The sequence below is a fragment of the Thermobia domestica genome, chromosome 2, assembly GCF_964235325.1.
Source record: "Thermobia domestica chromosome 2, izTheDome1.hap1.1, whole genome shotgun sequence".
In the NCBI taxonomy this organism is placed as follows: Eukaryota; Metazoa; Arthropoda; class Insecta; order Zygentoma; family Lepismatidae; genus Thermobia; species Thermobia domestica.
Window position 1 is genome coordinate 378,681,528 of NC_137455.1, and position 25,329 is coordinate 378,706,856.

At 36.1% G+C, this 25,329-nt stretch overlaps 1 protein-coding gene and 1 long non-coding RNA gene across 15 annotated transcripts in view; one reads left to right on the top strand and one right to left on the bottom strand.

The window, feature by feature from the left end:
- Window positions 1-25,329, bottom strand: part of LOC145678864 (uncharacterized) — a 544,231-nt gene that overhangs the window by 149,802 nt on the left and 369,100 nt on the right. Inside the window, exon 1 of one of the 12 annotated variants that reach the window (XM_081749433.1) lies at window positions 4,606-5,545. The exons of the other annotated variants lie outside the window; for them this stretch is intronic. The gene's annotated coding sequence lies outside the window, so the exon portion shown is untranslated. Of the gene's footprint in view, window positions 1-4,605; window positions 5,546-25,329 lie in introns of those variants that run through there. 12 annotated transcript variants of the gene reach the window in all.
- Window positions 1-25,329, top strand: part of LOC145678868 (uncharacterized) — a 157,916-nt gene that overhangs the window by 78,192 nt on the left and 54,395 nt on the right. The window lies entirely within an intron of this gene.

The following is a 25,329-nucleotide window of genomic DNA, read 5'->3' on the forward strand; positions in this document are numbered from 1 at the left end:
GCGTATTCAATAGGGTTGCTCACGAGATGAGACGAGATATAATTTTTTGGGACGCCATATAACCACAAACAAAAAGCTCTTCTCATAGAAACACATGCACTTTTCGATACGAGACGGTCTCAACTTTTATCTAGTTGATTACCCTAGTAAAATACTTAATTTTATCTCGGAGGAAAACAAAATTAAATTTTACGATTTAATTCAAATTCATCATTACTATTAGTTTGTCATATGATATAGTAATTATATGCTATACCATATGAAACCATATCATATGAACATATTCGATCCATCTTGGAGACGAATGGGCATAGTATTCTGTTTAAACCTTTTAACTCTTACGTCCCAAGCTTATTCCAGCTAGGATACAGGAGAGGATGATGATGAGAAATGAATGAAATGGTGGAATGAATAAAGTGGGAGAAAACGGGATAATCCCGAGAAAACCTACGCACACGGTGTTTGTGCAGCACAAAGCTCACTTGGCGCGAGCTTGAATCGAACCAAGGACGCCATGCACTACAGATGAACGGTCTACCACTGAGCTACAGCGTCCCCAATGTGCTGTTCACTTTCATCTTACATCCTGTGTCCTCGCCAACAGCACCAGTTCCGGCCGTGATTCGCAGTATACAGTATACGTTACTGATAGGGTATATTCTTCATAACCTATCTATTTCATAAAGAACTCAAAAACACAAAAAGCTTCAAGAAATGAACATTCAATACATAATAATATGAAAACTACTTTTTTAAAAGCTTATTAAAAACCATTGTAGAAATGAAACTGTAGGGCCTAAAACTAAATTTTCTCCTTAAATTCACTGTTTAGAAATTAGATAAAATTAGTGAAATTAGAACAGCTAATTTTACAGTAATTATGTAATATCTTTAAATAGATGAAAGGTAATCGAAATGTGGAACAAGAGCGCGCTAGACAATATTATTTTGCATGAGATACCGTTATCACGAGACACCTAGTAGCTTTCCATTTGCAGCCATATATAATACGCGAAAATAAATGCCGATTTTCTAAATGGCTGGAAATCGAAAGCAGATAAGTGAGTCACGATAACGGTATCACGTGCCAAAAAATAATATTGTCTAGCGAGCTCTTGTTCCACTTTTCGATAATCTTCTGTCTATTTGAAGATATCACATAATTACTGTAAAATTAGCGGTATTTTAATTTCGCCACGATGGGGCCTCTTAAAGATGATCCAAATATTTCACAGTTCTCAATATTTAATCACTTATGGCTTAAGTGTCTTTTTTTTTTAAATATTATTTTGAGAATTCTATTTCTGTAAACAGATCACTAGGATTGGTCAGGAGACAGGACAAAGCGGAGTGTTTCCAGTAGAAGCAGATCCACTTTCCGAGACGAGACAGGCTTATCTTACGTAGTTTTTCAAAAGCCTTGTCAGATATCTATACAAAGCCCCTGTTAAGTTATACAAGGTTATACTAGCTACGGTACAGATTGTAAATGGTGACTGCGTGTGTTTTCCTTGGGCTCGTCCGTTTCCTTCCGCTTTTTTTACTCCACCATTTCGTTCATTATCAATCATTCCCGTTACCCTTAGCATTGAAACAAAAGCAATCGTGGGACGTTGAACTGAAAAAGAAACACAAGTTTAAGCGTTCGCTTCGTTTCATTTAGTTATGGGGAGGAGAGGTTTCCTGGTGTTTATTCCAGTGTTGCATGGGTAACTCGAATTTCTGTCCTCAACTCGGCCAACGATGATCATGAGATCCATGCAAAATTTTATTAAGATCAGTAGAAACGTTTAGAAGAAGAAAAACCCAAACGAGCTTTTTAACAGCTCATTTCGCACTATAATTAGAGTAAAATAAAAATTATTTTATTAAGGATATAATGGAACTCCTGCACAACGACTAAAGCCGCCCATAGTTCTCAGGACAAAAAATGAATTACAGAAATGACAGTAAAACAATTATCAATCCATGCTTTCTTAATAACATCCTATTCAATATTTTGTCAATACTTTAGTGTTATTGGAAATTGACACTGTCTCGTTGTTATTTTGTTAAAACTGTCAACGTTTCGTTATACTTTTCATTAAAAATTCAGTTTATCGTTGCATTTTCCTTACAAACTGTCAATGTTTCATAGTAATTTTATTGAAAAGTCTTTACTAACAGTTAACTTTCAAAAGATAAATGTTGGTTTAGTACCTTATTACTAAGCAGGACAAGTCGAATTGTGGCAGTCTGTATTTATTACACTGTCTTAAAATAACGAATTACATATTGAAATGAAATAACAAGGAAACGTTATATGATTACTTTGTGTGTGTGTACTTGTGTGTTATTTGAAAGCAAATAACTGCTAAGGATCAAGGTCTTTTTTTTTTTTTTTTTTTTTTTTTTACTCTATCGCAATAAGCAAAAAGAGAATTTCTACAGCAATATAATGACTGTACGTGTGTATTTTCCTCTACTTTTTTTTTCTTTCTTTCCCTGAGCTTTGTGATCTTGAATCGCGTTTATAAACTATCCTTGGCAATGGTCGGTCGTAGAAATTACGAAGGTCGAGTGACGTCACTTGTTCTGAAATATACCATCGGCCTGTGGTATCTAAAAGCTGGAAACAATATAGCTACTCACGATAACGAGAACCAAACGTAATTACTAGAAATCTTTGCTATAAAATTAGTATCCTGAAACAATTTAGTGTTGGGTACCTTGTTATTCGTTTTGCCATAAAAAGTGTCAATAGGGATGCGCACGAGACGAGTCGAGACAGGATTTTCCTGACAAAATTTGAGTCGAGACACGGCTCTTCTAATAGAGAAATATATACGTTTTTCGAGTCGAGACATAACTTTTACAGCTCATTTTCGAGACGAGACAGCCACAAATCTTGTCTCGTGCGCATTCCTAAGTGTCAGCCCGTTAAGACAAAATATAAACAAAGATAAGAGTGTGTATCCCGTACACTCCTGTATTTCAATCAAGAAAACAGGGCACCCTAAAAAAGAAACCTACAAGTAATTCAGATTTGTATTTATTTGCTGTTTCTTAAATATAGCTTAGATGTTACCATGCTATTTGTGCGTGCGCCGTGGTTCTGTGTTCGATCCTGTTGAGAATGCATCTATTCTAATGCGAACTGCAATTTATGTTACCATGGGAGTTGAAAAGGGACCTAAAACTGAAAAAAAAAAACGAACACAGTTGGAAGAACAAAAGAGAACTTTCGCTAATTTTATTGACTCGTACTTCGCCTGAACTAAAAAAGTTAGTAAGCTATAGAATATTGACCAAATACTTTTTAGTACAGATGTTGAAGGGGAAATATACCAAGTGTGTGTTTATAAAGTGTGCTTCGAATGTCCAAAAGTGTTACTTCTCAATAAACAGTATCTAGTACCACATATTTAAACGATTTCTTCTCGGCAAACAGTTCGAAAACAACGTGATGACATACCGGTACATGTATATAGATCTGGGACTTACGTGGACAACACAATATCTACAAGGGAAGGGCAAGGGAAAAAAAACAAGGAATGTCCATGTATGTGCTTTTTCGGGTGCTTTGTCCTGTCTGTTGGTGACTTTTCTTACTATTTGAGTGTATACGCCATGCATGCCTAGTTGTAGAAATGTCCACTTAAAAAGGGGCGAAAGATTTAATAAACCTATTCCTTTTACGCGGTTTTCAATATTAAAACGCCGTATTCTCGAAAATGCAGTTTTGTGACATTCCTTCTTTTTCCCCTTACCCTTCAAGGGGCGAATATGTGTCATCTGGAGGTGTTCAAAGAGTGTCGGTAATGTGTACAGTGTCTTACTGTACCTAAAAGTAGTTTTTTTTTTTTTCAGTGTAGCTACATTATGACTGTAAACGGAGTAGACTACCTCTTCCCTTAGCAACTGCAAGATTTCGGGTTCGAAACCCGCAAACCCGGAATCCTAATCAATGTGTTTTAAATTCTCCCTCAACCGTACCAAAGGTATATCGGAATGGTACCTTTCATATGTAGACTACACACGGGTAATTTGCCTCCCGAAGATGTCTTTCCTTCTTCAATTATCAAGTTTTGCAGTGAAAAATAAATGAACTTTCTGGTGCAACACCTATGAAGCAAGAGTTGAGACTGTGTCGTCTAGAAACGGTGTAATGAAAATGATGTCTCGTCTCGGATTCGAACCCGGCTCAGAGTATTTCCCATTCATTTTATTATAATAATGTATTGCTATTGATTCCTAAAGGGCACAACCGTCAGAAATAAAACTCATCAGATAGAAATATATGGTTGATAGGGAAATCACGTACAAAATGTATATATGTATCTTACTTATTGAAATAACAATGACTAACTACGTACGCAACACACATTAACATATCAGACAACTGTTAGGAGAAGAAAGGCAAAACACGATATGGTAATGAACTAATTAGTTATAGTCACTAATAACATCTTATCACATATTCCTCACGAAATGGAGAAATGAAAAGTGTTGAAATAAAAAAAAATATGTGGGGGTAGACTTGTAATGTTCTAATTTAACAACCAAAACAAATGAAACGCGCAAGCGTATTATTCGTTCGTTTCTAACTACAAATATATCACTTACCGGAAGCTGATCAGTGTTGTTAATATGGATTCCAAAACGTACTCAGCTGCGTCATCATGAAAAAACGTTTATTTACAAAATAAGACACCACCACTATTAAACAATTACGTTTTTCTTCTTTGTTTTTCACTTCTTGAAAAGAGAAAAAAAATCCAAAATGGTTGCTAATGATTTGCAATTCAACGTGGGCGTAAATAGTTTTGAACCATTAAAAAAAAAATTCAGCGACAACTTTGGTTCAAGTGTATGCAAGCTGTCTTGGGATATCAACCTGTCTACTTAGCACAAGCAGGTGAGCAACAAAAAAACAATTTCTATTATTAGTTTTTGGTACGAGCTGACTAGCTTCAATTTAAATACGCGACGAACGTCGCTTAGGGTCAGAAGGGCGCTGTAATAAAAATCGAGGACGCCACCTCTTTACAACGTCGTCCAAATCCATCAAATTTTATCCGACACTCTTCAATGCATTATCGAAACACTGTTACAAAAACTGTCACACTCGCGTGCATAAAATTGTACCAGCAGCACACGCGTTCCATTTTTGTTGTTACTTTTCAATTGTCTTGATTTTGTTTTCAATTCATATACTGTGTGATTTCGATTAAATATATGTGGTGTGTTTTACCGAATGATCACAAAACCACGTGGTTTGCGTGTTCAAGTCTTGGTACACACTAAAAACACGGATGTCACTTTATGGACGTCTAGCTGTCAGCTGAGACAGGACATCACACAATATAACACACACACTCACTGAGTTCTGGATACACCCTATTTCACCACCGGATCATATTTCTTGCCGCGGGTATTCTCAACCCCCTGATTTACGCTATTTCTTCTCCCACTACTGTATCGTTTTTTTCTTTTGCTTTTCCTACTTCGTTTTGCTATTTCACTTACACTTTACCCAACACCTCTTTCCCTCTTTTCCCCCTTCCCCCCTGAGTCGTCTACCAAAACTCCCAGGATAAACGTCGCACGCTCACATGTAGAAATGTCCGCGGAGCGGGAGGGGAAGCAGGAAGCATTGAAGGATGAGGTGAACACGTGACCGACTGCTCTAGCCAATCGTGTTCGCCACTGACTCACTAGGAGGTCTATACGAAAACGCGGTTACGGCACGACTACAGGCGGAGCTTTTCTTCACTTGTCTACGCGAGACGATGTGTGTGTGTGTGTGTGTATTGCACCGCACCATATGGCATGCATGTCTAGAGGAAACCAGGAGATAAGGAACTCGCTAGATAATTTTGTAATTGACTTGTTTGTTTCACTTACACAGACACCCGCACGGTAGCACACCCAAAAGATGTTAATACCAAAAGAATAAACAGTCGTATGAACTCAGTATCTGAACTATATAGTGGATCATAAAACGATCCTTTAGCACAGAACTTCACAAGACAATACTTTGCGACTTGGATAGTAATATTCATGAGACTGGCCTGGTACTCAGCGCTCGCCACAGCTGATCCGTAATTCGTTTTATTGGTCATTTAATAGGAAACGAAATCATTACTGTCACCTCGGAAATGAGCACACAATATGCCACGCGATACTAATTACCCCAACCTCATCATCTCCTCAGCCATTAACTATTCATTTGGCTCTCGTTACGGAGACATTAGGGCCGGGCATAAGGTACATCAATATTTATGAAAAGAACGGGGGACTTATGACAGAATGTAACTACCGTCCATTAACTGTCATTTTGCCTGTCAATTGTTAAATTTGATATATCGTTAAATACTACTTTACGTCATATTACGACAAAAGATTGCGTCACCAACGTCCTGTTAGCTCATACTAGTGCGAACTAACTCGTTCAGTTTAATAAGTAATATCTTATTGGATTACTTAACAAACCATAAGCCTTACGAAATTTGTAACGTTGATCGTCGCAGACATTAGGCAAAAATCCATGTTCTTTCGTAGCAAAATACTTAATGTATGAGTGTCTTGGTTCGATTCCCGGTTAAATATTCTAGTTTCTCTGAGGGAAAAAATAACATTTTTTAAAAATGAGCATAATCACTTTAAGAGGCCCCATCATAGTGAATTTAAAATACTGCTAATATTACAGTAATTATAAAAATACTGCTAATATTACAGTAATTATATGGTATCTTCAAATATATAAAATATAATCGAAAAGTGGAACAAGAGCTCGCTAGGCAATATTATTTTACATAAGATACCATTATCACGACTGACGTATCTACTTTCGATTTCCGGCCATTTAGAAAATCGGCATTTATTTTCCCGTTTCTAAATGGCTCTAAACGGAAAGCTGCTAGGCTACTCGTGATAACGGTACCTCATGCAAAATAATATTGTCTATCGCGTTCTTGTTCCACATTTCGCTATGGTGAACGGAAATTAACACTAACAATAAATTCTACAATATTGTTAGTGTTAACGAAAGGAAGAATTGCCCAAAGATGATTCTAACCGATTAATCTCATTAAGCCGAACAAAATGATATGGGAAATGGACGTGAAAGGATTGTGATAACTTCTAGATGAAATTAACAGAAAAGTCAATGCATAAATTTTGCATTTCAATTTACATAACGAGACGAGACAAGCATTCTGAGAATCGATATAAGACAAGAAAGAATCCTTTGAGAATCGAGACGAAATTTCCGAGACGAGACAAGAAAACCTTATTTCTCGTCTCATCGACAGCACTAGTTGTTTGCTGATTTATTAATGCTGATTTAGCATCCCTTTTCAGTACCGAGACTATATAAGACGTGAACCTTCAATTTGAAGTGTGGCCTTGCATAGCGTAGTCGGTAACGCTCTCACCTTTGATGCAAGTTGTTTCAGGGTTCGATTACCAGTGGGGCCACTCGGTCGATAAGCTGTAACAGCTCTTTCAGGCCAGCCTTTTCGAGTGAAGTTTTTCCAGGGTTTTCCTTATGCATACGATACAAATGCCGGGATGGTATCTGCATACAAGTTCCAGGGTGCTTCCTTCATTTCCTCCCTTCCCTGAATAGTGTATTCTATACGCCTAGGAACGCTATCCCTCATACGCGACGGACTTATTGCCCTAGGCAATGCCAGTAATATGCGTATATAAATAAATATAGTTTAGGGTGGAATCCGAACCACTGTAATGTAATGATATTACAACGCTTTTCCCTCTGGAAATCGAACCCGGGCCCGTATTATATTTACACCAAAGGCGTTTGCGCTAGCCTCTAGAACAGCAGGGCGAGCGTCGTCTGCCTTTAGTATCTTATTAACATTAAGGTTGATGAGATAATTAATGGTGAAATCATTACGCTTTCGAATAAATGTTTTCGGAAAGTGCCTCAAAAATAAAGGCGTTATTTATTTATTTATTTTTATTTTCCGTTATATTTGAAGAGTATTACGTCAGATGAATTTTTAAACGAATGAAAAAGTGGCATTAGGGATACACACAAAAAAAAGAATGGGAAAAAAGAAACACCTTGTATTTAGAAAGTCAGAGAAAGGTAATGAGGTGTATCCTGCCATACAGAGCATAGCTTGGCTTTTCCAAACCTTTTTAGATTTGTTGTTTTTGCTTCTCGACAAAACACTAAGTGAGACCCTATTTTTGGTCCAGTCCCATGTTATACTTGGCGACAGATTATTTCTTTCCTCAACACTCACTAGATGCCGCTAGTTTCTAGCTTCTGTGTGCCAACAGACGAATGAGAGATGAACAGAAAGAAATTTTTGGCGTTGGATTCACTTTGACGTCGCTCAACCTTGTATAACGCAGTCCAACTACGGTTACCAACTCTTCAGATGTTAAGAACCACCCTTCGAAAACAACAAAATGCGCCAAAAAATAAGCTGTCACGATTATAAGTAGATAACCACTAAAGTAAAAATATAAGCTGTTATGAAGGAATCAAGCTTCGTACGTCATATTTCAGGCTGAGTCAGGCAGCTTTAGAAAACTGATATGATAAACACATCATTTAGGCACAGAATATTGCACAATACATTCATTGGTCTATAATGTCTTTTAACACAGCAGGCAAAAGCTATTTTATTTGTTAACTGTATTTGAAGACTGTACCCGCGGTGGCTCACTAGAAGAGCGTTCACCTTTGGTGCCTGGGGTCCTTGGTTTGATCCCAGCTCGCAACAAGTGAGTTTTGTGGTGGACAAACACCGTGTGCGTGGGTTTTCTTGGGATTCTCTCATTTCCTTCCACTCTTCATTCCACCATTTCAGTCATTTCTAATCACTACCGTCTTCTTTAGCCTCCCCGGCATATTTTTTCTAACTGTGGGACGTAAAATTTAAAGATTACATTTTTTTTACCCAGGGAGGACATGGGGATCGCCCGCTTTGACCTGGAAATGTTTCGAATTTATGCTGAATAAAATAACATTTTCAACTCATTTAAGCCCTCTTCCTAATGAGGTTGGGATAGCGCACAAGACGAGACGAGTCAGGTCTTTTGTGACAAGATTCAAGACGAGAAAGGACTTTTGTGACAAGATTCGAGTCGAGACAAAACTTTTGTGACAAGGTTCGAGACGAGACAAAATTTCGTGACAAGGTTTGAGACGAGACAGGACTTTTGTGACAGGATTCGAGACAAGACAGGAGTTCTGTGACAAGATTCGAAACGTGGCAGAACTTTCGTGACAAGATTTGAGTCGAGACAGGAGTTCTGTGATAAAATTCGAGACCCGACCAAGTTCTTCAAATTAAAAAAAAATGAGACGAAGTATCACTATCACGGCATTTCTCGAGACAAGATATTTTCAACTCTTCTCTCTCCTCATCCCTGGGGTGAGACAGGCTACTTTATTTTCTTAAAATAATGCTATTTCAGATTACTAATAAAACTCCAACTGACCAAAGCAGTATATATATTTTAAGATTATATATTTGTGTTACAGTATCGGCTATGTAACATAGACTTCCTGAGACACATGAGAGAAATATCCAATTTGGACAGCTTATATACAATTTGAATGCAAGACACGCCCACTTTCTCTTTACAAAACATAAACTTTTAATTGGCTCTTTTAGAAAACAAAACTTTTTAGAGCCAATTAAAAGTTTATGTTTTGTAAAGAGAAAGTGGTCGTGTCTTGCATCCAGATTGTATATAAGCTGTCCAAATTGGATATTTCTCTCATAATGTGTCTGAGGAAGTCTATGTTACATAGCCGAAACTGTAAGACAAATATATAATTTTAAAATATATATACTACTTTAGTCAGTTGGAGTTTTTAATTTGATTTTTTTTTTTTTTTTTTTTTTTGAGAAGGATACAATTTTGTTGTACTTTTCAATAGATGATTTTAAGAATTCAATAGTATTGAAACTTGTCAAATTTGGCCGTGTGTGGTTCTTAGAGAAAATGTCAACTTACTTAAGTGGTCACGTTACAAAATAATGATTAAAACATATTTATATTTCCTAAGATTTTATAGGTCTTAGCCAAATTAAACAGATGACAAAAATTTTAGTACTGGCCAATTTAACATGTTTCTTAGTACAGGGACTATTCTAGTTTTTCACATGAATCGTAGTACCAACACATTATTCCTTTCAGCGTAAGATCTTTTCGTCACCACGTAGCTGATGTCCGTGGTTCTTGGTTTGGTTTCCAGTGGATAAAGGCACGTCTCATATAGGCGCGGGGTTAAGAAAGGTCGCTTAAACCTCAACCCCCTTCAAGATATTCTAATCTATGTATGAACAAGACAGATACTTCTTTATTCCTTTGATTCTTTGTACTCCCTTCACAATCGGCTAATTATGACAAGAAATAACATTATTTTAAAACGAAAATGTTGATATATGGTCCCTTCTTCAAGAGAGATGACGATATAACCAAATTTTAAGTAGAAAAATATATGCATATCTATATTTTAGTATGGCCATATCATAAAAAACAAAATTTGACAGGAAACCGCTAATGTTGGTAACCCTGTAACTTACTCAAACATAAGACACACACACACACACACACGCAGACTGAGAAAGATAGAGAGAGAGAAAGAGAGAATCTTTTTTAACTTCCCGAACCAATTCTTCATATGACAGAGTTGGCATCCCCTATGTCATGATGGAGAACGCTCCTTCGACTACAACCCCCCCCCCCTGCATACACACAAATACACATCCAGTCTCTGCCTATTTTTCGTTTTCTTGTCGTTTCTTGTGTGTGTGTGCGAGTGTGGGTATGTAAAGGAGTTAGTGCGGGAGGAGGTGGAGATAGAGGGGAGGAATGGGATGACACCAGCGGTGATGAAAAGGCATCAAATAGTTTCAGAGCGTGAAAAACGCATTAAGAGATAATATATGGTATGCCGACTTGAGAAATGCCTACATATCTTACGGGTAAAGATGGCAACTTCACATTGATATATTTTTTTTTTGTATTTCCCATACCAAAAAAAAGTTCCTGTTTACTCTGTTTTCCTTAATGAAAAACACACACAAAGAATACAGGAGAGAAGTAAACAACTTCTCTGCCAATTTCGACTTCCCTTTTAAATGTTAAAATTATAGAAATGAATTAGATAACTCGCCTACATATAAAATTAGGACTAATAGATTTTTTTTTTACTATATGACATAAGTTTCGGTGATTTTTAATAATTTTTAGCAATATGGAACAATTACTCTTATCTATAGCTCCCTTCATGACTTTACAATGCGAGATAACTATTCTTATTTATAGTTCAATTCATGGTTTTTCACAATGCCAGGTAACCACTCTTAACTATAGCCAACTTCATGTGAGATAACTACTCTAACCTATAACTCACTTCATGATTTTTCACAATGGGAGATAACTATTCTTACCTAGGCAATAACTCAATTCATAATTTTTCATAACGCGAGATAACTACTCTTACCTATAGCCCATTTCATGATTTTTCATAATGCTAGATAACTACTCTTACCTATAACTCACTTCATGATTTTTCACAATGGGAGGTAACTACTCTTACCTATGGCTCACTTCACGATTTTTTTCACAATGTGAGATAACTACTCTTACCCATAACTTCCTTAATATACAGAACATACTTAGAGGATGTGAGTATACACATGTTTTGTACAATATTTACCAACGTTGGGAAATCTCGTTAGGTCAAACTCAAATACATTCTTTACATGTTCAAATACAGGAGTGTGGGGGTCAAGAAGGGATTTGAGGTTGAGGTTGGGGTTGGGAGCTCATCAAATGATGTGATTATTGCCGTAAGCTGAATTTCGTCAAGAGGGGTTCAACCATTTAATTTCCTTTTAGGACAAACGTGATTTATATAGTACTTTAACATAGTAAATGTTTATTTTTCCACAATATCTTGTTCAATGAGGGTTTAGATCTCGAAACCTTCTTTGCATACGTCACCATACATGACGTTCATGAAGTATTTCTAAGGGAAAAAATGAAATTTTTGAGTTTTACGTCCCACGGTTATGCCGGTTAGGCTAAAGGAGACGGTGATGATGAGAGATTAATGAAATGGTGGAATGAAGAAAGTGGGAGGAAACGGGAGAACCCCGAAAAAAACCCACGCACACGGTGTTTGTCCACCATAAAGTTTACTTGGCGGGATATTTCTAAGGGATTCCGATACCTTCTTAAATGTAGTACTCGATATAATACAACCATTTGAAGGATTTCACTTTGGGCATTTTCTCCAAACTTCACGCCACTTGGTTCTCTCCATTTCCTTAAGCCACAAAACCTCAGTACTGGAGGTGTGCGGTATTGAAATCAGTCCATCGAAATAATTGAAAGTTTGGGGCTCCGAATTTTTACCGTAAATTTTGCAATTCGAGACTTTCCTCAAGTGCATAGGAAAGGAAGGTAGCCTACTATCATTTTCACATCGTAAAATCGACCGTTAATTATTTAGAATGTCGATATTTTCTCAACAAAATTTACTTGACATTTTAAAAGTAGCAAAAGTTAGTTAAAAAAAAACACAAGTTTGTAAAGACTATTTCGCCCTTTGAAATGCGTATGTAAATTATTTGCAATGTTTTGCATAATTAAATATATTCAAAATTAGATACTGATAGACCAAATAGAAGAAGACGATTAATCATTAAGCGTGGGTATACTTTTGTCCAAACTGTGTTGTATCAGTCAAGAAGAATTAACTCAACTTTTGTGATAACAGATTGGGTTATACAGTGTATCAAATTCAATCGGCGGGTTGTTCTTTTAATGTAAATTTACTGTAACCTACACATACACACACTAACGATTTCAACCCTTGAGCGTTAAAACAATCTTGAAATAAACGCAGAGCACGAGTCTCCATCGATTATTCGGAGAGTTTTCTCGCCCCCTACTCCCTCCCACCTTCTACTACCAAATCCAACTTTTACCTCCTCCTCTTCAATTTCCTCTCTCTTTCGTTATTTCCTTTGTGTTCGTTCTCTCTCTCTCTCTCTCTCTCACACACACACACCATCCAAATCCACCCTTTCCAAACTTCTCCCTTCTTCCAGAAAGACCAACCACAGACACAGGGATTAAAACTATCGATCTGGCCTCGAAGAATACTCCTACTGCTTTTCCTCTGATTCAAATTGGAAACAAACAAAACAACGGAGGATCCAGAGCGAAACCGTGGGGTACACCACCACTACTCATTCACTCACTTTACTCAATCCGGCTCACTCACACACGCACACAAAGGGTGATTGATGTCTAGGGTGAAATAACACCAATCCCAAATCCTTATTTTCGCAGATATACACTAAGCCAGACTTTTCCTTCTTCGCAACCTCTTTCCCCCTAAGCAAAACCTCCTCCCCCATGGTCTCAAAAGTTTCATCTTCTCAATCTTTCGCTCAATTTTACTTTTGTTCCCTTGTACAGATCCCCATAGAACTTCTACTCTTCCCCTAGATTCTTCATGCCTCATATCCAATTATATCGCAGCTCAAAAAGTCTTAATAGCAATGGAGAAAGATACAATTTCGCTTTGGCCTCTTATTCTTCCCATTGGAGCATATAAAATGAAAGTTCTTATGATTTGCGCATGAAACAAGACAAGACAAGAATTCTCGTTACGACATACGAGACGAGACAGAGCTCTTGCAATAGAAACGAATACATTTTCCAAGACGGAGCATCATTTTCAAGAAATCATATCCAGGCCAGTTAACCTCAACTCTGATCTCGTACTTAAGTTTGAAGTGCTGTGGTCCTCCGGGAGGAGGAACAGAATCTGTTTTCGTCACGTGATACCAAAAAAAATCTTCTAATCATAGGCCTAAGTTGCATTTTATATTAAAAGCCAATCCTGATAATGAATAAATTATTTTTATTAGCAGTGACCAGTAGCTTCACTTCAGGAAAGTCACATTAGCTAAAATTAAATTTTATTGCTATATTGGCTAGAAATTAAAATTTTATTGCTATAATTGGCTAAAAATTAAAATGTTACCGCTACATTTATGAAAAATTAAATTTTATTGCTACATGGAGTAAAAATTAAAATTTTAATGCTACATTAGTTAAAAATTAAAATTTTACTGCTACATTGGCTAAAAATTAACATTTTATTGCTACGTTGGCTACGAAATCAAAATTTTAGTGCTAAAAGGTAAGGGAAGAAAATTTAATACAGCTTTCTGAAGACGTGTAGCGATAAAATTTAAATGTTTGCAGATGTGATTTTTCTCAAGAGCCGCCAATGCCAGTTACAAACGGCTATGACTAATCAAAGGACTTTAAATTGGGTGATATGTTGTCATCTCGTACGTTCTTATAGCTTGATGTCTAACTTCCTAAACTTTCCGTCTTAGCTCATTCTGACCCGTATCATTCAGCATCTGGGTTATATGTGACATTTATTATTATTATTATTATTATTATTATTATTATTATTATTATTATTATTATTATTATTATTATTATTATTATTATTATTATTATTATTGCAGAACCCAGAAAAGAATTAGGAATTGAACTCCTTGAATCAAGCTTGGATTTTCTTTTATAAGTACAAGAAAATCTATCTTCTTTCTTGAAAACGACATTTATTGCAGTCTTAAAATTTATATAACATTCATAGATTTTCTTTTTTGTAGGTGGAATGCATGGGGTGAATAAAAGAACCAAAAACATGTTATCATGCTTGAGAGGGGGTTGATCTAAAAATAAAAAAAAAAAGATTGTTGCACAAATATTTTATATAGGTGGGGAGTGTATTGACCAAAAGACGTGATCTCATGACGATAACAGGGGCGGATACCAAAGTTTGGCCCATTTTTTTTGTAAAGGCTACCTATGGTTCATTGCATTTCACCCCTTACTTGTCTAGAAAAACGTCTCCCACTCACGACAGTTTCAAAAACTTTCAATTAAAAACCATGTACGCAGAATTAATTCGATAGGGGTGCAGCAGCGATGGTGGTTTGGTTAGTAAGTAAGTTTTCCCTCTACTAGCGCCATTTTCTCTTCTTGTTTGTGCGTTTGTGTACATTCTTCTTTTTCTTTCCCTCGCCCATCTTTTGGATTTCCGCCAGATTTCTTGTGAGTTATTTCTCCTTCTTTCCTTCCGGAAAGCGTATCATCATCAAAGACATTAGGGGGGGGGGAGAAAAAAAGAGAAAAGCAATATAAACAATGAAAACAATTGACTGAAGGAATGACGCTGGTGTTTTGTTGATTACCGTTTCAATTTAAATACGGCATTCTTCTTTCGGTCCAAGAATTTTGTCTCTTCTTTCTGTCTTTTATTTTTTTCTAGTGCACGAAAATGACACAGATTTAAGAGGCCCCATCACAGCGAAATTAAAATACCGCTAATTTTACAGTAATTACGTGATATCTTCAGATAGATAAAAAGATAATCGAAATGTGGAACAAGAGCACCCTAGACAATATTATTTTACATGAGATACCGTTATCACGACTCACTTATCTGCTTTCGATTTCCAGCCATTCAGAAAATCGGTATTTATTTTCGCGTTTCTAATTGGCTGCAAACGAAAAGCTACTAGGTGACTCGTGATAACGGTAGCTTATGCAAAATAATATTGTCTAGCGCGCTCTTGTTCTAGATACATTCCGATTATCTTTTATCTATTTAAATATATCAAAATAGTACTGTAAAATTAGTGGAATTTTAATTTCGCAGTGATTAGGCCTCTTAACTAACTTCCCACATTTCGTTTGTTCATTACATCTTGTTATAACGAGAAGCTATTGTTCTATAATTAACACGAATACAATCACTGTCGTTAACAGCTAAGACCAAATCAATTTTCCTGCCATGTCGCTTTCTACAAAATAGCTTTTATAAACTTTCAAATCTGATTTGTTTGTTTGGAAGATAAAAGTTTTGTTTCAGTAGTAACGTTACTGTGAGATGTAAACCAGTACTTAACATTACGTTCACGGTTTACCCGTTTCCTGCTACTTTCTTTATTCCACTTCATTCATTAACATTATCGTCTCCCTTAGGCTCGGTGCATAATCATGGGACGTTAACCTATGCGTTATATTTCACTTCATTTAACATTACGATTGTAATCACGTATACTTGTTTATCAGTACATTTACAACGAAATTGTGACAAGTAGTTTGTCATAACATCGTTGATAAGTTATTGCGATTACATTAAATACAACAATATTATGACTACATTTCTGCTAATCATTCGTTATAATCTTAGATTACATTGTATTTATAATATCTACCCCTACTTGGATACCCTCGCAACGAAGTTGATATAATACAAAACTATGTGCCATAGTTTTTTGTTATACAATTTCTCCAATTGGCGTAGGATATTGTTTATTGTTTCATTAGGGATCTAGAACTTCTAGCAGCGATGCAATTAGGCTAGTTGTCGCCCAGGACAAGAACTCGCCTTAGCGCCTCCCCCCCCCCCCCCGACCTACCTAACCAAAACGCTACCTGACTAGACCTGATATTGGCATCACACAATAATTCCCTTATTTCATTATTTCTTCAAGTGATAAAGCTTGATTTCAAAATTGCGGTACATAATTTAAGTTTTAGTACAAGATAAAACACCAAACTAATTAGTATTTGATTGCCAAATAATCTGATAGTATCATGCTTGGCATATTCTTATCATAATAACTGCAAATCACAATGTTTTTGGAATATATCGGAATGTGTAGAATGAATCAACAGTCTGTTGCTTTAGAATAGAATATTTAATTGTGACAGTCAAGTTGTTGTCTCAAGTATTATACTCGGCGATTTTGCAAATACAAAAAGTGGAACTAAAACTTAACTTTGCTGGCTCTTTTGGCTGCCAAGGTTTATACAATGTCCTCAAAAAATAGTTTTGAAACTAACTTATAATCTATGGATATGATCCTAAGGTTGGTGAGTCGTTGTTGTCCTGTTAAGTTTCTGAGGTAATTTTAACGATCTTTAGTTGGCTAAACCTCCCTTCGTTGCCTTATAGTGAAAATAATTTTTGCCCAGTTTTGCTCCCCGCTCGATCCGTCGCCTGGGGCATAAGCCCCGTTTGCACTTCCTTAGTTACGTCACTGACTCCCAGATACGAATTTGACCATCCTGACTAATGTTTTTCCAGTTTTCCTCACTTCCACTAGCCAGATAATATAATTAAATATTCAGTAGACTTACTTTACAGGACCAAGCCACACCATTTCTGGGTTTTGAAAGTATGAGATATGCACGATTTGAACATTATGTGTCATAATTTGTAATTGTCATTCCAGCACGTAGAAACTTATCTATATACAGTAACTGTAATTGCCAGAGATTGATTATATATATACACTGTAGCTATATCTTTATAAACATATCACGTGAAGGGAACAGTACATTCCGGACAGCCGTCACTAACTGGCCAGCTGCCTTACGCAAATACGTAACAAGTTTACCTCTTGAAACAAACAACAAAAAAGCAGATTTCCTTTTTGTTTGACTGTTTCCTGACTCTGTAACCCTTCCTCTTTGCTCAAGATAAAAAAGAGCTTCTCCAATAGACGTTTGGACATGCCATCGGTTTGGAATCAGGAGAGAAGCAATGTATGAAATGTTCAACGAAAAACCTACATACATTGTACACATATGATACGTGCATATATAAATACACATGAGTAGACCACCCTAACCAGTGCGACAACTGCCTCTGTTTAACCCAACAGCTATAAATCAAGCCGTACATTCTTTATACAATCCATCAAAGTTCACAGGGCGGGGGGAGGGGTTCAGATCAGGGAGAAAGGTGTGGCCAGCAATGTTTGCACAATGACTCTACGCATAATGAAGCAACCCCCGCCTATTTATACGGATATAATAGCTGAGACCTCCTCCTGGTACGTTTTTTTCTCTCTCTCTCTAGTATTTGACTTTTCTCACATCGCCCTCCATATGCAAATCAACAGAGCTGGTCATGCTGTCCTATACTGTACCCGGTTTCATGTATTGTTCCGTTGTATGAGGAATCTTCATATATGAAGAGATAAAAAGAAGGGGGGGGTCACTTTCTACCCCTTTCATATGATTTCCAGGACAATCTCCTTAAACTTCATTTACATTCAATGAATACGACACACCAGAGCTAGAAAACTGGCTCAGGCCTGGGTTAAGGTTGAATGTATGTAGTGATGTGTACATTGGTTAAGTACTATCACACGTAAAAAATAAATAAAGAAATAAATAAAAAGTTCGCCTCAACTTCCTACCCATCTTTATCACGATACACTAGACTAGGGTTTCTCAACCCGGGGGTCGCGAGAGGGTTTCATGGGGTTGAAAAAATGAGCAGAAGATGAATGAACTGACCAAATTTGATTTTAATCCATTTTCCTTTAGGAAAGTTACTCTATCCACTATATACAAGAAATGGATTCTACTATTATATGACAAGAAAAAGATCAAGAAAAATATTGCAATAAGTAATTTATTCTTAAGATACATGATTGTTTCCTAGTGAACGAAATTTCAATTGAAAATACAACTTTCAAGACTGAAAATCAATTTACTTTTTTTCTTTAAAAAAACGAAATTCACTTGATAAACAATGTTCTCAAATATGGGATCATTAATATGAGGAATCAAATTCTTTTTTTCCCGTAATTGCTCTGAAATCTAATTGCACTAGACAACTCTTCATACTCACAAGGCAGAAATTTAGTAAATTAAGAAAACATTTAAATTTACAAACGTAAGTATAATCTCTAATTGTTTTCTTTTTAGTAACTGAAAAAAAAACACTTCTTGCATAAACGCTCTCATGACAAAAGCTCTTATGGTTTATTCATTTATTTATTATTTAGAATGCTAAAATAAGTAAATCAGGGATTGTCCCGGTTAAACGGGGTCGTTTGGGATCCTTTAGCCAATTGCTACCCTCTGCTTTCCCAAAATAATGTCCCTGGTTGGCATATTGAAACCCAGTACAAAAGTAAAAATTAATGTGCACCAGTGACGTCTTTAACTGTACGTGTATGAGTATATGTGTGCGTACAGACGAACCCTGGTAATAGCGAAAAAAAAAAATTCTTTCTCTAAACTTTACAGTTTCAGAATTTTGAGAACAATTCGCTACTCTAGACATTTGCATATTTACATCTAGTATAATTTACTCACCAATAACCACAAAAAAGGTAACCAGCCTAGTAGAAAGTAAACTCACCTGTAAAAACAAAGAAAAAGATAGTATTAAGATACTTTATTATCTTCTATAACAATTAATAAAATTAGATATACTTTTAAGCTTCCCTATTGCGAAAATAAACATTCTTACTTGATTATGAGAAGTAGGCTATGTTCGGTAGAAACGCTAGAATGGAAGAAAGTAGAAACGCTTTCAAAGTCTTGACTGGAAGACCAATCGGAAAACGACCATTTTGAAGACCTAGGCGCAGATGGGAGGACAATATTAAGATGGATCTTGCAGAGATTGGAATACAAAGTAGAAACTGGATGCAGTTAACTAAAGATAGAAGTCAGTGGAGAGCTTTTGTGAACGCGGCATTGAACCTCCGGGTTCCATAGGCCATAGAGTTAGTTAGTTTTTAGGCTATGTTCGGCATTCGCATTATGGTTTACCAATCGCCTCATCATTTACTATTTTAGAGTCAAAATTAACCTTTAAGAGATTTGTACATAAGAAATAATGGCTTCAATCTCCATTTATTAATGTTCGTGACTGTACCATGTATTATTATTATTATCATTATTCTAAATAGCAATTACAGGGGAAAAAATAGCGAAAATTTGATTAAGTCTAATGTTTGCCACGAGATGCCTCGTCTGATCTCGATTATTGAAGAATTCCTTCAAATTTTGTCTCGACTCTCAAGAAAAATCTTTTCTCGTCTCGTCTCTACAATTGTCTTGTCTCATTTTGTAAATTTAAGTGCAAAATTATGACATAATTTCTTTTTTAATTTCACCCAGAAGTTGTCAGAATCCTTCCGCTTCACTAGTGGTCCACGAAGGTGTGATATAACAATATTTAGACCCTGTACCATATTTATAATTGGAGTATATAAACGTTGATAAATACTCTTCATTGTGTTTGTACAATCAATTTATCAATTTGCACTTTATAAAATATCAATTATGTGACTGTTTGAGATCTATGATTTGGAGAAACTAGTACTGTCCACGAGACGTATGAAATTTCTTGTCTCGTCTCGGAAACAAGAAAAGAATTGTCATGTTTTTCGTTTCGCCTAGAATTTTAAAAAAAGTGCTCTTAAATGTTTGCATCTCATTTTCCAGATATGAATTTATCATTTCGCGCACAACAATAGTTGGTCTTGTACTAAAATTTAGACTTTTTCCCTCCATCAGTGACGATATTAGCTTTAACTTCTTCGGGTTGGGGGGGGGGGGGAGCGGAGGGGTATTTGGAGATTCAGCTATTTTTTTAATACCGAAAAGGATTTTATATTACTTGAATTATATTTGAAGCCAATAAGTTTGTGGAAGCAATCAGGAACAGCCTATCCACCAGGGGGCGCTCACCCCCTTGCCTCGCTTCTGGCGTCGTCACTGATTTAGGCCTATATTATAGAATCTTGAAATTTCGCTTCTCGTCTCGTTTTCGAGGCGAAAATTTCCATGTTTCTCGTCTCATTTTTGGAACGAAATTAAAAATTTATCTTCTCATACACAAGTCCAAATATATTTCTGTGGTAGGTATAAAATAAAGCTGTACGGAATACGATTATGCTAATGTAAAAAAGAGAAAATGTCTCTGATCAAATATTTTATATTTTCTGTTCTTGGTCACGATTTTGAGGATTTGTTCCAATGTGAAACAGGCTGAAAAGTATCGAGGTGTTGGTGTCACTATTGGTCTATGCTTTCAAAATATATAGTCTGAGTCCAGCGTGATGAAGTTCTAAATACTTACGCTGTAGCCCCGAGCCAGGTCGGATCGGCTCAGGCCAATACAGATTTTTGGTTTTGCACAAACAGGGTTACCAGATGCCCGATTTTACAAGGACATGTCCTCTTTTTCGCGCTCCAAGAAAATGGTCCAGGCGAGTTCTTAGAAAAATAGGAAACTGTTTTCTTTTGGGGAGCTACAGACGACTTCTACAATTTCAAAATTCGTACATATAAATGTTAATGTTAGTATTCAATGCAAGGAAATAAAACACAGACAGTACTAGCTGTAAGTGCTAAGACAGGAAGGTTCCACATTTCTATAATCATCTAGCTGTAAGTACAAAGAAAGGGAATTTCCATATTTCCATAATCATTTAGCTATAAGTAGAAAGAAAGAAACTTCCATATTTTCATAATCATCTAGCTGTAAGTACAAAGAAAGGGAACTTTCATATTTCCATAATCATTTAGCTGTAAGTACAAAGAAAGAAACTTCCATATTTCTATAATTTTCTAGGTGTAAGTACAGAGGAAGGAAACTTCCATATTTCCATAATCATGTAGCTGTAAGTACAAAGAAAGAAACTTCCATATTTCCCTAATCATCTAGCTGTAAGTACAAAGAAAGAAACTTCCATATTTTCATAATCATTTAGCTGTAAGTACAAAGAAACTTCCATATTTTCATAATTTTCTAGCTGTAAGTACAGAGGAAGGAAACTTCCATATTTCCATAATCATGTAGCTGTAAGTACAAAGGTAAGAAATGTCCATATTTCCCTAACCATCTAGCTGTAAGTACAAAGAAAGGAAACTTTCTTGTATTGTAAACATTTAGTTTAAATTTTCTCACTATACCAGTAAAGACACTTCTCGATTAATCTTTTTGTCGAATCTTATTACTGTCCATTTCCTGTCATATAGTAAGCCTAGGCGTTAGAAATCGACCGCTGAGCCTTTGTGTTCTTAGGAGTTCGTTGGGTTGATGCAGCGTTCCTTTTCAGCAGAGGCTATATGAATCGTGGTATTATAGCTTAAAGTGGCATCCAAACCACAAGAGCTCCCATCGAAAATCAAACCTGTGCCTTTCCCGACTTAAGCATATCCACGATGGTTTACTCGGGATTTTGTTGAGAAATAATTCACAGTTCTAATCGAGATGACGTCATTTTCAAGAATTAATTTGTGATCATGGTACAGCGAATCAGTATCACCGACACTACTTAAAGAAAGCACCATTGAATGTCACCAAGAAAAAAGAAGGGAGGGGAGTGCGACCAAAGAGAGCCAATATATTTTTTAAAATGCACTAACGATGAAAATGAAAGAAGAGCGAAGTGGTGTAAAATGAGCTGAAAGCCCGAGGAGGGTTTTCTCTAAATTAATGGTTCCACCGGCGAAAGATCGCTTCATCAAGCTTCATCAAAGTCAAAATGAAAGAGCACAGCAGAGACCTCTGTCGGAGATTCTTTTTTTCATTTAGTAACACATTACCATCATAAATTCAATGGCATTTAGGGCATAGAAGATTTTTAAAACGACAATGAATTTCTGTATCTCTCTATATATGTAGATAGTTCTCAGGAACAAGTCGCATCTATTTGAATATAGAAAGTTGTTCGTTAAAAACTGCATATTCAGTAAATAAGCTAAGTATGCATAATTTCCTAAAAGGCTAGTGCCTAAGTGAAGTTCATATGCAGAAAATACCAGAATAATGCTGAGAAATCAAGTACATCCAAAAGTTACTACAGAATTCAACACACATAAACGATCAGATCTTAGCTAGTTTGCTCTCTCTGACACAAGTCGTGTTTATTTAAAGCCAAACATTCGTTTACTTTAAGCATCTAAGTGTAACAAACGCTTACGTAAAAAATTTTTGTAACAAACTTAGCATTCATTTATAACAATTATGTTTGTTGCAAGAATAGCCTAATACTCTCCTAACATTTAGAATCTTTGTTACAAACTTTAAATCTCGCTTACATTAAGCATTTTTGTTAGAAATCTAACATGGTTTTGTTCACACGGACTAGTTTTGTTATAGGCCAGTCTCTGACATGTATTAACTTTTATCATGCATTTAAGCCTAATACGCTAAAAGAATCCATGTTACAAGCGTAACTTTCACTTACGTGAACTATTGTTCTAGACAAAACATTTGTTTTTGTTTATACTAAGCATTTCTGCTACATGTTTAATCCTAATAGCAACTTCTGTTTACAAGAAGTATTTTTACAAGATTTAATTGCATTTTCTTACATTAAACATCATTATTACAAGCCCAGCACACTTACATGAAACATCATTCTTACAAGTGTAATGCTTGCTTACATGAAGACTGTCACACGCTTAGCACTCGCTTATACGAAATATCTTTCTTACAAGAATAGCGCTAGATTACTCGAAGCATCTTTGTTACAAGCCCCGCACGCTTGCATGAAACGTAATAACTGTTACAAACGTAATGCTTGCTTACATAAAGATCCTTTGTTACACGCTTAGCACTCGCTTATACATTTTTTTTTTTTACAAGCATAGCGCTAGATTTAACGAAGCATCTTTGTTACAAGTCCCGCACGCTTGCATGAAACGTAATAATTGTTACAAGCGTAATGTTTGCTTACATAAAGATCCTTTGTTACACGCTTAGCACTCGCTTATGCAAAATATTTTTTTTTTTTTTTTACAAGCATAGCGCTAGATTTAACGAAACATCTTTGTTACAAGCCCAGCACACTTGTATGAAACGTAATAATTGTTACAAGCGTAATGCTTGCTTACATAAAGATCCTTTGTCACAGGCTTAGCACTCGCTTATACGTAATATCTTTCTTACGAGCATAGCGCTAGATTTCACAAAACATCCTTGTTACCAGCCCCGTACGCTTGCATGAAACGTAATAATTATTACAAGCGTAATGCTTGCTTACATAAAGATCCTTTGTCACAGGATTAGCACTCGCTTATACGAAATATCTTTCTTACAAGCCTAGCGCAAGATTACATGAAGCATCTTTGTCATAAGCCCAAGAATTCAAATATCACATCTTTGTTTAAAATTTGAGACTTTGGGGCTTAAAAGAAGGAAAGACAGGCATCATCGAAATATTTATATATGTAGCTACGTTGATTTACTCTTCAGGCTATCAATTATTTTATCGCACATACGTTAGGCGAAACCTCAGTCAGTATCAGGGTTTTATATACACTCACAAAAAGAACAATACGAAACGGGAAAAGCGCGCATACAAACTTCGAAGCGTACAGAGAACAAGTGGGAGGGGGAGGGGGAACAGAAAGGGGGAGGCTTTGGTCTCCAGTGAAAACTATCGACCAAAATTTATGCCTCCGAACAATACGAGGGTCGTGTCGTCTCGTAGCGTTAATATCTCCAATTACACGTAATGTGCGGGTTGCCTAATTCACACCTCATTCTTCTCTCTTCTATTCCCCTTACCCCCCCTCTCACTTCTCGTTTGCTTGGTTCGAAGTTTAGTTCTGATATTTCACAAGATTTTGCAGTGGCGGACGGTCGCTCTAAGTACAAAGAAGAAAAATTACATGAAAAATTTCCTCAAGATCTAGTTATTTCCACATTCAGTTTGAATAAATAAATGAACTTTTTTAACATATGGACTAATAAGATCAGAACAAAATTGAAGCGAGCATAAGAGAACTTCTGACGTACGTTTGCATGTCTGTTTCGCATTTAATTTTAGCAAAGAAGTACCATTTATGTCACCGGTATACGAGCTCATTGCTTGGATAAACTTTTAATTATGCTTTTTTTTTTTTGAATTATTGCAAACTATACCTATTCCAAGGTCACGTGAAAAATGCATATATATATATATATATATATGCAATTTATTCGAGATTGTATGAACAGGTCTACATATATACATAAAAATGAAAGTGATTATGTTTATGCTTTAATAACTGTTGAACCACTCGACCAATTTCAATCAAATTTTCAACATAGATGAGGTTCGGGACTGGAATGGATTTTATCATTTCATTTTGATAGTGTAACTTAGGAGAGGGGGTGGGGGGATATATAAAAATGATTGAAAATGACCAGCACGACAAAGAAACATCGTCTAATAGAGAGCGCTTTAGAGTCTTCATCCCGGCGAAATTAAAATACCGCTAATTTTACAGTAATTATGTGATATCTTCAAATAGATAAAAAGATAATTGAAATATGGAACAAGAGCGTCCTAGACAATATTATTTTGCGTGAGGTACTGTTATCACAAGTCACCTAGTAGCTTTCCGTTTTCAGCTGTTTAGAAACGCGAAAATAAATGCCGATTTTCAAAATGGCTCGAAATCGAAAGCAGATAAGTGAGTCGTGATAACGGTTTC